Below are 13,471 nucleotides of genomic sequence, written 5' to 3'. Positions count from 1 at the left end.
GACTCCCAGATCATGACCTGAGCCGAAGGCAGCGGCCTAACCCACTGAGCCACCCAGGCGCCCCTTAAGTTTATTTTTTATCCCATGAGTTTTCTTCAAGCACATATCAATCTCAGGTAGCACATTCTTATATTTGATGAAGTTTGGTTTGATTTCTTTGTTGTATAAGTGAATAATCCTTCTTTAGTAATCATTTAACAATCATTTAACATTTTTTTTTTTTAACCATGCAAGGAGACTGTTTATTTCGAAAGGATTTTGCAATAAACATAGTGAGTGGGGTCCAGGCAGTTGTTCTATTCTTCTCCCTCGTTCTCCTCCTCATAGGTGTCGATGCCCACCTCCTCATAATCCTTCTCCAGGGCAGCCATATCCTCCCGGGCCTCCGAGAACTCCCCCTCCTCCATGCCCTCACCCACGTACCAATGCATCAGGCGTACATCAGGTCAAACTTGTGGTCCAGGAGGGCCTAGGCCTCGGCGATGGTGGTCGTGTTGCTCAGCATGCACACGGCGCGCTGCACCTTGGCCAAGTCGCCCCCCGGAGCACCACGGTGGGGGGCTGGTAGTTGATCCCGACCTTGAAGCCCCTGGGGCACCAGTCCACGAACTGAATACTGCGCTTGGTCTTGATGGCGGCGATGGCGGCGTTGACGTCCTTGGGCACCACGTCGCCCCGGTACAGCAGGCAGCAGGCCATGTACTTGCCGTGGCGGGGGTCACACTTGACCATCTGGTTGGCAGGCTCGAAGCAGGCGTTGGTGATCTCTGCCACCGACAGCTGCTCGTGGTAGGCGTTCTCCGCAGAGATGACCGGCGCGTAGGTGGCCAGGGGAAATAGGGCACCAGCTTGGTCTAGAACTCCGCCAGGTCCATGTTGGGGGCCCAGTCGAAGCGCAGGGAGGCCGTGATGGAGGACACAATCTGGCTGATGAGCCGGTTGAGGTTGGTGTAGGTGGGGCGCTCGATGTCCAGGTTGCGGCGGCAGATGTCGTAGATGGCCTCGTTGTCCACCATGAAGGCACAGTCCGAGTGCTCCAGGGTGGTGTGGGTGGTCAGGATGGAGTTGTAGGGCTCCACCACGGCCGTGGACCCCTGGGGCGCGGGGTAAGATGGAGAACTCCAGCTTGGATTTCTTGCAATAGTCAACCGAGAGCCGCTCCATCAGGAGAGAGGTGAAGCCCGAGCCGGTGCCCCCTCCGAAGCTGTGGAAGACCAGGAAGCTTTGGAGTCCTGTGCACTGGTCAGACAGCTTGCGGATCCGGTCCAGCACTGTGTCGATGATCTCCTTGCCAATGGTATAGTGACCACGGGCATAGTTGTTAGCAGCGTCCTCGTTCCCAGTGATGAGCTGCTCTGGGATGACTGAAATCTGTATATGCCTAGAGCATATTGATTACCTGATAGGCTTCTTCTAATTTAGAATGATTATAGGCTTTTCCTATAAGATGAGTTGAATGGCCTTCACAATGTAAAAATCAGGAAAGATTTTCTTGAAGGAGCCATCTTTTCTTCTTTTGGTATTTATTTGAGAGAGAGAGCAAGCACGGGGAGGGGCAGAAGGAGAGAGAGAGAGAGAGAGAGAGAGTCTTCCAGCAGCTCCTCATTCACTTTTCTGATACTACCTTATCTAAGTCTGAAATTAATTATCATTTTGATATTTAGATGAAGGAACTGAGGCTTAATAAGATTTAGTAAATTCCCCATGACTATCACATAAATTTGGGTTTTAACATAGGCAATATGGACCCCAAAGCCATACTTTTTAACCATTAAGACATAACATCATCCATATCTCACTGCAGTTCTTTCCTGCTTCTGCTTCTCATGACTGCTATTTCTACACCTATTTTCCATTATCATGTTTCTCTTCCAAACTAGTTATGTTAATATTTTATTGAGATTTGACTTTCTAGAGAATTAGGATCTTTTATTATTACTGCCTGAAATAAAGATATATCAAAATAATTATGTTCATATTACATATAGTGAAGAAATATAGAGCCTTAATAATTTAATTAATGTGTCCATGGGTAAGGATTAACACTTAAAAATTAAAATAAAATCTTATAGGGTCACTGAGTAGCTCAGTTGGCTAAGCATGAGATCCTGATTTTGGCTCAGGTCATGGTCTCAGGGGCATGAGATTGAGCCACACAACAGGATCCTTGCACAGCATGGAGTCTGCTGGAGATATTCTTTCTGCTTCCACTCATGGTAAGAGACCATCTCTCTCTCTCAATCTCTCCAACATCTCTCTCTCAAATGAATAAATGAATCTTGAAAAAAATAACAATAAAGCCCTATATTTATCAGACACTCCTTAACTCAATTCAGAATGAAAATCATGTTGAGATGGTATACATGTTCTTTTTTCCTAATCCCTTGCTAGTTTCCTCTATTTTCTTTCTTTCTTTTTTTTAAGATTGTATTTATTTATTTGACAGACAGAGATCACAAGTAGGCACAGAGGCAGGCAGAAAGAGGGGGAAGTAGGCTCCCTGCTGAGCAGAGACCCCTGACGTTGGTCTTAATCACGGGACGCTGAAATCAGGACCCGAGCCGAAGGCAGAGGCTTTAGCCCACTGAGCCACCAAGGTGCCCCGTTTCCTCCATTTTCGTAAAAGAGTGCTTACCTTTTCAGAATGAGGATATCTGGTCAGCCACATAAGACAGATTTAAACCCATGAACAGTAGAGAAGAGCTGCACTCCAGGCATTAGCCAGGGGGGATAATTTCAAGCTTACAACCATTCAATGTTTATCAAAAGCTTAGTTCAAAGAAACAATATTTGTGGAGGATTGCCTGAAGGATGTAAAAATTCATGTGTTCTTCTGGTTTCCATGAAATATACCTCTAGGTTTTACCAGCCCTTCAGACTGGTGTATCATATTGTTCTTATAGTAAATTTCCTTTGATTGAATCATGCTTTTGTTAGATATTATCAACCCATGTTGAAAAACTCTCCAAAAAATTAGTCTTAAGAAGTCTTTTACTATATTTTCTTTAAAAAAAAAAAAAGATTTTACTTATTTATTTGAGAGAGTGAGAGTGAAAAAAAGGATGAGCAGGGGAAGGGGCACAGGGAGAAGGATGAACAGGAAGCCCAGCATAGGCTCAATACCAGGACCCTGTAATGAGGGAGCAGAAGGCTGGCTGAGGACAAAGCAAAAGCTAACACCTTACACCCCCTCCCCACCCCCCCTTGGTAATATGAGTGGCATTCCTCAGGCCCTCCTGGCTGCCCTAAAAGAAAAACAAATGGTTAACTTGCAGAGATCACAATCCTGCAAGACAGAAGTCTCCCTCAGTTTACAAATGTCCTAGTGATTAACAAGAAAGAAACTATCTTATTAATAGCCCAACTTCCAGAGTCAAGTAACTCAATTTCTCAAGCCCTAACATCTTCCTCCCCTCCATAAAACTGAAGGAGGGTGAGGCGGAAGGAAATGGAAATAAAGTTAAATTTCTTCTAAACCTAAATCTCACTAATAAGGACACTTGATAGGAGGAATATGACATTCCACCAGGAAACTTCCAATTGTCTTCATGTTAGTGCCTCATTAGAGGGAAAAATGGCCTTGGCTTGATAATAACCAGGCCTCCAAGATCCTGACAGTCTTCTTTACCCTGATAGCCCTTCTGAACATCCCCTTTCTCTTCACCTACCCAACTCATTTACCCTTGGTTCAAGAAAGACTGACCAAAATTTTCAAAAACAAGACACCATACCAAAGACCAATCAGGAATAGGATAACTTAACGTTGTCATAAATCATGTCAGAAAAAACAGGAACATAGGGCCAGCAGTCGTGGCCCAATTACCTACTGCGAAGTTTACCCCTACTCTGCCTTTAAAAACTCTGATTGTAATCCCATTTGGGGTCCAAGACCCTATTCTACTGTGTTGGGTATATCTGGGCCCAAGCTTAAGCTTGCCAAATAAACCCTCATGTGATTGCATTGGTGTTGGCCCCTTGGTGGTCTCTCAGACACGAAAACTTGGGCACAACACCTGAGATCATGACCTGAACTGAAGTCAGACGTTTAACTGACTCAGCCACCCAGGCACCCTTGTTGCTATATTTTCAATAAAGATAATGATGATTGTAGTATAAACTATTTTCTTTTTAAATATTTTAGAACATGTATTTAGTTGATTATGGACCAAGAATGGTAATGCTAAAACTAAGAAACTACCTGAATTTAAATTGTGCCTATAGTAAATTGTGTAACATTGAGGATTGGCTGCTCTAGAAAGTTAATATCATCGCTGGAGAATTTTTTGCCATCATAACTACATATTCAACTTCATTTTAATACGACTAGCTAACTTTTCTCCCCTTCTGTTGTGATTTATATTACCTTGACCTAATTTTGCACCTTAATAACTTCTAAGACAAAGAAATAAAATAATTAAATTATTTAATCATTTGAGGAAATCAGCCAACTATTTTGATAAAAATTTAACATTCTTTTCCAGAAGTCAATAGAAAAAACTAAACATGATTAATTTTGAGTACACCATGACCTTAAGACAAAAATAAATACACTTTTCAGAAATGTAAGATATAGATGTAGTGAAAAGAAGGGCCATCTGTATCCCAATGTCCATAGCAGCAATGGCCACAATCACCAAATTGTGGAAAGAATCAAGATGCCCTTCAATGGACTAATGGATAAAGAAGGTATGGTCCATATATACATGGAGTATTATGCCTCCATTAGAAAGGATAAATACTCAACTTTTTTATCAACATGGACAGGACTGGAAGAGATTAGGCTGAGTGAAAGAGGTCAAGCAGAGAGAGTCAATTATCATATGGTTTTGCTTATTTGTGGAGCATAAGGAATAACACGGAGGACATGAGGAGATGGAGAGGAGAAGGGAGTTGGGGGAAATTGGAGGGGGAGATGAGCCATGAGAGACTGTGGACTCTGAGAAACAAACTGAGGGTTTTGGAGGGGAAAGAGGTAGGAGGTTGGGTGAGCCTGGTGGTGGGTATTATGGAAGGCGCGTATTGCATGGAGCACTGGGTGTGGTACATAAACAAAGAATTCTGGAATGTTGAAAAGAAATTTAAATAATAAATAAAATTTTAAAAAAATAAATGTAACTATTTTTAAAAATAAAAAGGAAAAACTCCACTGGAAATCTTTTAATAAGAAAATTGTAACATAAAAGATGTTCAATATAGTATATCTTTGATACAACTTCTAAACTACTTTTCTAAATATTGATAGACTATCAACTAAGCATAATTAAATAAATTCAGCCTTTCTGCATGAGGTGCAGTGTGATTAGCAAGAACCAGAATGCAGTTAATAATTCTTTTAAATCCCACATATATCTGTCCATGCTACAGCACAACATTTTATTTATATTATTTAGCTCATAACCCAGTGAAGATTATGCAAACATATTTTTTGCATACAGATATCATTGCAAACAATTTTATTAAATTTGATGGATAAATTCAGAGTAAATACATAAGAAACCATATGTTCCAAGCAGAGTTTAACATCATGTTGGATATGTAACAAGTATTTTCAGTTCTTATCATTTTTTTAAAAGATTTTATTTATTTATTTGACAGACAAAGATCACAAGTAGGCAGAAAGGCAGGCAGAGAGAGAGGAGGAAGCAGGCTCCCCGCTAAGCAGGGAGCCCGACGTGGGGCTTGATCCCAGGACCCTGGGATCATGACCTGAGCAGAAGGCAGAGGCTTTAACCCACTGAGCCACCCAGGTGCCCCTCTGACTCATTTTTTATTATTTCAGTAATCTATAGGATAAATAAGTTTAATCATATTGAAAAGTAGCTTGAGTTTCTCTTAACAATTTTCAGTAGATCATATCCTATTGCTAATTAAGAGGTTATTTATATCATGACACGGCACAAGGCTATCACACATAAATATAGTGATAGTTACCTACATCTGTCTAACATATGCATATATATGTTAGATGTATGCATGTATATTTGTTTTCCAATTTATATTCTTAATGAACTTTTTTATTGTTTACTCTCCCTGAATTAATAAAGCAGTGCACACAATCTCACTACTAGCTGCTGCATTAGCCAATTTTGGGGCAAAGGAAAGGGAAAATGAAGGTATGTGCCAAAATTGGTGTCTTAATGTATCTTATTCAAATTTAGAAAACTAGTCCTCTGTGAATAATTCAGTTTTAATATAATTTTATGCATATTTGCTAAACATGCTTAATATTAAAACCATTTATTGAATGCTGTTCACAGTCACTAATGTAGTACAATTTTATTGAACATTACACACATTTTTCTAGTAATGCTTAGATGTGGAAAATCTGCAAATTTAATCTCAGGGTAGGGCAAAGAGAGGAAAAAGAGCCAAGAATTCTATTCTCATATATTTAGACTATGTGCTTTAAAGAATTGCAGAAAACACCGACAGACTTTTTTTAGCTCCACTTTTAGTGTATGATTTTATTAATATTTATAAGTTAGATTAGTTCTCTTTTTCTAATAAAAAAGTGAAACAGCTCTGAAAACCTACATTGAACCCAGTCTTCCACAATATATCTTTCTAAGTCTAGGCAAACTTAGTACTGGCTTGAGATGTAAATATTTAAATGAATTGCATACTTTTCCTCCTAATTGTTTTCTTGACAATTTAATTATTTAGTTAAATTAGAATATGAAGAAAGCCATGTAAACGTATGATGATGCTATATTGACTGTTTCGTTGTTCTGTGAAGCTGTGTACTACATTTTTCACAGGAGAAATTCTTAAAATATTTTAATCTAATTCTGGGAAAGTGAACATGACAGAAGTATTCAGTTGCATGTATAGTATCAAATTAAAGTCTGTGAACTAAACTAATCACCACCTAGTATCAATGATTACGTTCTGTACCAGAGATGGACATTAGATTATAATAATTTGAATTTCATATAAACATAGAGTAAAACTTTATGATAAATTGCCTCACCAGGTATCATATTCAGTTATGTTACCTATTAAATTACAATCCCTGGATCAACATCATGCATCCGTTTTACACAAAATATACAACTTGTATAACACAAGTATCATTATAACCAGACAGTGGTATCAAAATGGATCTTACTACCTATATTCTCAGTTAAGAATGCATTTTGATTTGTGTGAAGCTTCTTTATGTTTCCATTGAACAAAACTTCAATTTTTTCATCCAGAATGCCATGTGTCAAGGTACTCAGAAGTCTGTATAATATAACTTAAGAAAACTTAATATTTAAAAGAAAAAAAATGTTTGAAAGATGCAGGCAAAATAGTGTGCTAAAGGGAGCAGCAATACTTTAAAATGGATAAAAATAATTTGAAGAAAGTCTGCAGAAGAGTTACAAAAATTGCTTCCCTAGAAAAATTATATATATTTTTTAAGATTTTATTTATTTATTTGACAGACAGAGATCACAAGTAGGCAGAGAGGCAGGCAGAGAGAGAGGGAAGCAGGTTCCCTGCTGAGCAGAGAGCCCGATGAGGGACTCGATCCCAGGATTCTGGGATCATGACCTGAGCCGAAGGTAGAGGCTTTAACCCACTGAGCCACCCAGGCGCCCTGAAAAATTATACTTTAAAATAATTTATTTGTTAGAATAACATCAGATAATAAGAATACCTATCATACCATTTCTGGAAATCCCCTTTTAACTCTGTGTTAGAGAATGTTGCGGCCACCATACTTAACACAAAGGTGCTTTGTCCATATATGTATATACAATGTACTTTCAGAAGGTAGGCTTTTCAAGATGCATGCATAAAGCCATTAATCTGCCATTAAGACAAAAATTCTGATAGAGATAATTTCAAGATTGAGCTTGAAATATAAAAATACCAATTTCTATAAATTACAAATGTATCATGTATGGTTCTTAGAAACTGCCTTGGTTTTTATTTGATCTGATGATGTAAATGGTAATTATGTGGAGGGTTGAATTAGTTTATTATTTATATCTAGGAGTAAAAAAGTATCAAAGCATAATTAAAATACACAGTAAGTTTACTGACTAGAAAATTAAATGAAAGAACGGGTTATCAAGGAAGATGTAGCATCTTCTATACTACCACAGAAATTCTTAATCTGGAGTCGACTCACTTTGTTAGTGTTTCTGGAAAAGGTTTAACAATATTTCAGTAATACTGATTTATCTGCTTACTCTTTTTTTCAGTTTCATAAACATTAACAATTATTACAGGAATCTTTTTCCACTCCATGTAACATTTCTTTGTTAAACATATAATGTAAAATCATTATTTTGTAAGTAGCAAGTAAACTCTTGGATTAGCTTTACTAAAAATAATTTTACAACATTATTTAGAACTAGCAATGTGGATTTTAATATTTCCTACAAAGGCTGATTTAGAAATGTCCTGGAACACTTTTTCTCTATACAGTTAATCTTTTTAAAGATTTTATTTATTTAAGATAGAAAGAACACAAGGGGGATGGAGGGGCACATGGAGAGGGAGACGCAGGATCCCTGCTGAGCAAGGAACCCCTTTATCACCTCCCCATGGGAAACTGGATCCTAGAACCCTGGGATCATAACCTAAGCTGAAGGCAGATGCTTAAAAACTAAGCACCCCATATGTCCCTTCTATATATTTTATATTACTTCCTTTTGGGAAATGGTTCTACAAATACTTCCACAGTGGAATGATTTTATATCAGCAGATTAAAATAAAGATGAAGTTCTTCCTCTTTTCCAATTGAAAACAAATTTAAATAGTTGAAGTTTTATTTTTATAATATATACTATACTTTAACATCGGTCTTTATGCTGATCAGAGAATATAAAAAAAAAATTCTGCCAGAAATGAATGTTTCAAATTTAAAAAAGTCATTAAATTGTAGGATCCTAGTTGAGATAATATGACATATACTGGATATTTATCAAATCTAAGTTATTATCTTACCTTTGTATTGAGTTTTCAATTTCATAAGAGTACTTCAAGTAACTCTTTCTTTACTGGAAAAATAAAATTAAAAAAAACAAAATGAAATTGATTTGCGATTTTATGCTGTCATATTTAATATTTTGGATAATTTTGAAACTGCTCAGTAACCCTTCATATCTGACAAAATTACTGGCTCGGTTGCCAGTATGCTTCATAAAATAATAAAATATGGATGGAGTAATATTTAAGTATCTGTATCTATTATGGGGAATTGCCTTCTAGAGTCATGCATTATTAAAAGTTTCTAACAAGTTATAATGGATGTAAGATAATAGAGTATCATGTATAATGAGTGATTTAAAAGATCATCTTACTGTGCTTGTCAGCAGTTTAAAATGTAGATAATAGAGAAGTATAAAAAATATTAGGCGTAAAGTTTCTCACATATCTAAGATATTACATTTTCCCTCATGCATCTTTTAAAGAAATGAATGACTTTTAAAAAATAATTAATTTCAAGCATTTGGTATATCTTACTTTTACAAGATCACCATCTTGTAAATCCAAAACTTTTATTTAATTAAACTTAATTTTAATATAAATAAGTAAAATAGTGTCTGTTATATAATACAAATTATGGTGATCACATTAGTTGGAAATAGTTCAAAATAAATTTTATAAAGTAAGGTAATCTGATCTTCCTGATGAAGATCTCGTTTTATAACACAGTCACTAAAAATATTTGGAAATATTTCTGGCAAGTGATTAACACACCATTGTTAACATTCTAGCATAATGTAAAGTATACTATTCCATGATATCAGGCAAAAGACACCTAAACTCAAAAAATAGAAGACATTTCTTTATATAATATGTATTAATGAATATTCAGTTGTCTCAAGCATTTGATTTACATGGGAATACATTTTGTACTTGAGCTCCCCTTTATTTTTGCTGAATACTTTTACAATGACATTATAAAATTATAAAATTTACTCGAATTTAGATTACTTCTCTTTGAAAAACTCAGGATGTAGTCTGGTGTCTGACAACAGCTCCCATGAAAGCTGGTAAGAAATGCAGAATCACATTTCATCCCAAACCTGGTGAATCAGAATCTGCATTTTTATAAGATTGCCAAGTGATTCCTAGGGATATTAAAATCTGTGAAGCATTGATGTAAAGAAATTAAAGAGAAAAAGACTGATTATTATCCATATTTTCTCCCTGACATAGTTTGGTACTGTTCTTGCTTATACTTTGATGCCTCAGGGGTGTCTTGGTGGCTCAGTCCGTCAAGCATCTGCCTTAGTCTCAGGGCCTGATCTCAGGGTCCCCTGGATTCCTGCTCAGCAAGGACTGAGACTCATCCGTCTGCCCCTCCTCCCCACAGTCATGCTCTCTGTTTTAAAGATTAAAATAAAATCTTTAAAAAAAAGAAAGAAAGAAAGAAAGAGAGAAAGAAAGAAAGAAAGAAAGACACTGTATTTATATGAACTCCAGTGTTAAGGTGAGGACTCTGAATGTGAACCAGAATTATTCTCTATATTTAATTCCTAGATCAGTCACTTCACTCTGTCCAACAAAATTAACTTGTCACTTTTCTTTATTTTCTTTCTTTTTTTTTAATAAAATAATGTACAAATTCCACCCTAGACTGAATGGTTTAACAGATGCTTAGAAAAAAATTCAGATACCAGTATTTTCAAAAAACTGTAAGGATGGCTGGAGTCAATTCACATTTTACAATGTAGAAAACATGGAATGTATTTGTTAATAATCTGGACACTCCAATTTCCTTGAATGGAGATGGTCTCAAGGATGATAGTGAACAATATATAACAAACATATGTGGAGAATTTGTAAATTACCTTGTGGTCATAATTTGGCCACTAAAGACCCAACTATACCAAAACATATTTTCACCTGTTTACCAGAGCTTGGGCACTAGAAGAATATGGTTTAATATTTCTTTTAATAAAGCATTCACTAAGTAGGTAGAAATGTTAATCTACTAGATAGATAGATACATGCACACACATGTACATGTGTGTATACATGTATATATACATACACATGTATATACATATATGCACACATATGTATATATGTGTGTATATATGTATGTATACATATACATATGTATGTATATATTTATGTATATATGTATATATACATATGTATATATACACATATGTACATGTGTGTGCATGAATGTATACATTAAGGAGATCTTAATGAGAATGGGTGATACATAGTTTTATAGGTCTGTTTATTTTCACAGGAAGCTGACTGAGATGAGAAATCTGATATAATAAGTGCTAACAAGTTTTGAGTATGTATGGATGAAGAAATAGGAAGAGATTCATGGAAACATTCTAAAATGAGGAACTTGGGATAGTCAGAGGAAGGTTCAGAATGGGGAAATAAGAATGTCAGTAATAGAAAGGAAGTACCTACTAAAAAACTGGAGGGACAGAAATAGGTAACAAAGAAAAATTTTGTTCATTTCAACAAATTTTGATGTCCAAGTACATAATAAACAGACTTATTGTGGTTATAATTGGTAGTATTTGTCCTCCAAAATTAGGATTTTCAACTGCTTCCTTCAACATAGGCTTTTTCTAGTGGCCTGTTATGTAATTTTGTAATCAAATCCAATTTGGTGCTTTTCATGAATAGTGGCAGTAATAATAGCAATAAGAACAAAGTTGGAAGCCTCACAATTCCTGATTCCAAAATGCCCTACAAGGAAACTATGATCATGAAGGTGTAGCACTGGCATAAAAGCAGACATATAGACCAGTGGAACAGAAAGGGGAGTTGAAATAAATCCTCCTGTATAGGGTCAATTTATCTTCAACAAGGGTGCCAGTATTACCCAATGAGGAATAGGCAGTCTTTTCAAAAAATTATGTTGGGAGAACTGGATATCCACATACAAAAGAATGAAGCTGGACCCTTACCTTACTCCATACACAAAAATTAACTAAAAATGTATTAACAACTTAAATATAAGACCTAAAATTTTCAAGAAATCATAGCAGAAAATCTTCAGAACATTGGATTTGGCAATGATTTTTTTAATATGACACCAAAAGCACAACCAACAAAGTCAAAAATAGACAAATAAGACTACAGCAAACTATAAAACTCTGTGTATAAAAGGCATCACCAAGAGATAAAAGGTAACCTACAAAATAGGGGACAATATTTTCAAATAGTATATCTTACAAGGCATTAATCTTCAGAATATATAAGGAACTCCTAAAACAACAATTAAAAATCTCAAATAATCCAATCAAAAATTGTGCAAAGAACTGGAATAGACAATTGTTCAAAGAATACAGACAAATGGTCAGCTAAGTTATGAAAATATGCTCATTATCACTAATCATAAGAGAAATATAAATCAAAACCACATTCAGATATTATGGTACACCCATTAGGATGGCCACTACCAAAAGAACAGAAAATAACAAGTGTTGGTGAGGAATAAAGACATTAGAACCTTTATGGACTGTTGGTGGGAATGCAAAATGGTGCAGTCATTATGTAAAACTCTAAGGAGTTTCCTCAAAATATTGAAAATAGCATTATGATATGATACAGCAATCCTGTTTCTGAGTATAGACTCAAAAATAAAATATTGGGAGCAGTATCTTGAAAAGCTATTTGCAGGATCCTTTTAATTGCAGCATTATTTATAATAGCCAAGAGGAGGAAATAATCCAAATGTCCACAGATATGAATGGATAAAAAACTGTGTCATATAAATACAATGGTGGCTCATGCAGCCGTTAAAAAATGGAAATACACATGCTATAGCATGGTTGAACCTCTAGGATATTATGCTACGTGAAATAAGTTAGTCACTACCGGACAAATACTGTAGGAGTCCACTAGTACAAAGTATCTAAAATAGTCAAAAATGATAGGAAAAAAAAGTGGAAATCTGGTTGCAATAGACTGGGAGAATGAGAGAGGAGGAGTTACTATTTAATGGATATAGATTTTCAGTTTTAGAAGATGAAAATATTTTGAGATCTGTTGGACAAAAATGTGAATATACTTAACACTACTAAACTATACATCTAAAAATATCTAAAAAGAAAAAGTTAATGTTATAAATGACATTTACCACAATATTTTTTTAATTTAAAATCATTTTTTAAACTAGTAGCTAGCCTATGAATTAAGAAAAATACAACTACAACATCACTATTTGCTTATAGTTTACCACTCAGATATTTATTCTGCTCCAGACTAATGGGCAACAAGCAATCATAACAGCTGTCCTATAAAGGAGTTGAAGGAATTTTGTGTATTTCAATAAGCAGCAGTAAATATCAGATCATAATGCTTTTCTTCTTTTGGGATTTATTGGGAATGCCTTACTGAAAAAAAGATCTAACGAGAGACAAAATAAACAAATGGCTCTGCTTGGCTTGCTTGTACTTGGCAAACTAGCTCTTGAAACTCCCTGATGTATTACACTTTAGTTTTACTTTAGTTTGGCATCTTTATTTCCAGGGCTTTAGGTATTACT

General features: G+C 35.8%; 1 pseudogene; it reads right to left on the bottom strand.

Annotated features, from left to right (window-relative positions):
* Positions 1-228: 228 nt before the first annotated feature.
* Positions 229-1,353, bottom strand: LOC122907137 (annotated as a pseudogene).
* Between the last annotated feature and the right edge of the window lie 12,118 nt (positions 1,354-13,471).

Source organism: Neovison vison, chromosome 5 (assembly GCF_020171115.1).
Source record: "Neovison vison isolate M4711 chromosome 5, ASM_NN_V1, whole genome shotgun sequence".
In the NCBI taxonomy this organism is placed as follows: Eukaryota; Metazoa; Chordata; class Mammalia; order Carnivora; family Mustelidae; genus Neogale; species Neogale vison.
Note: the sequence above shows the minus strand (reverse complement) of the source record. Positions and strands in the feature narration are given on the sequence as shown.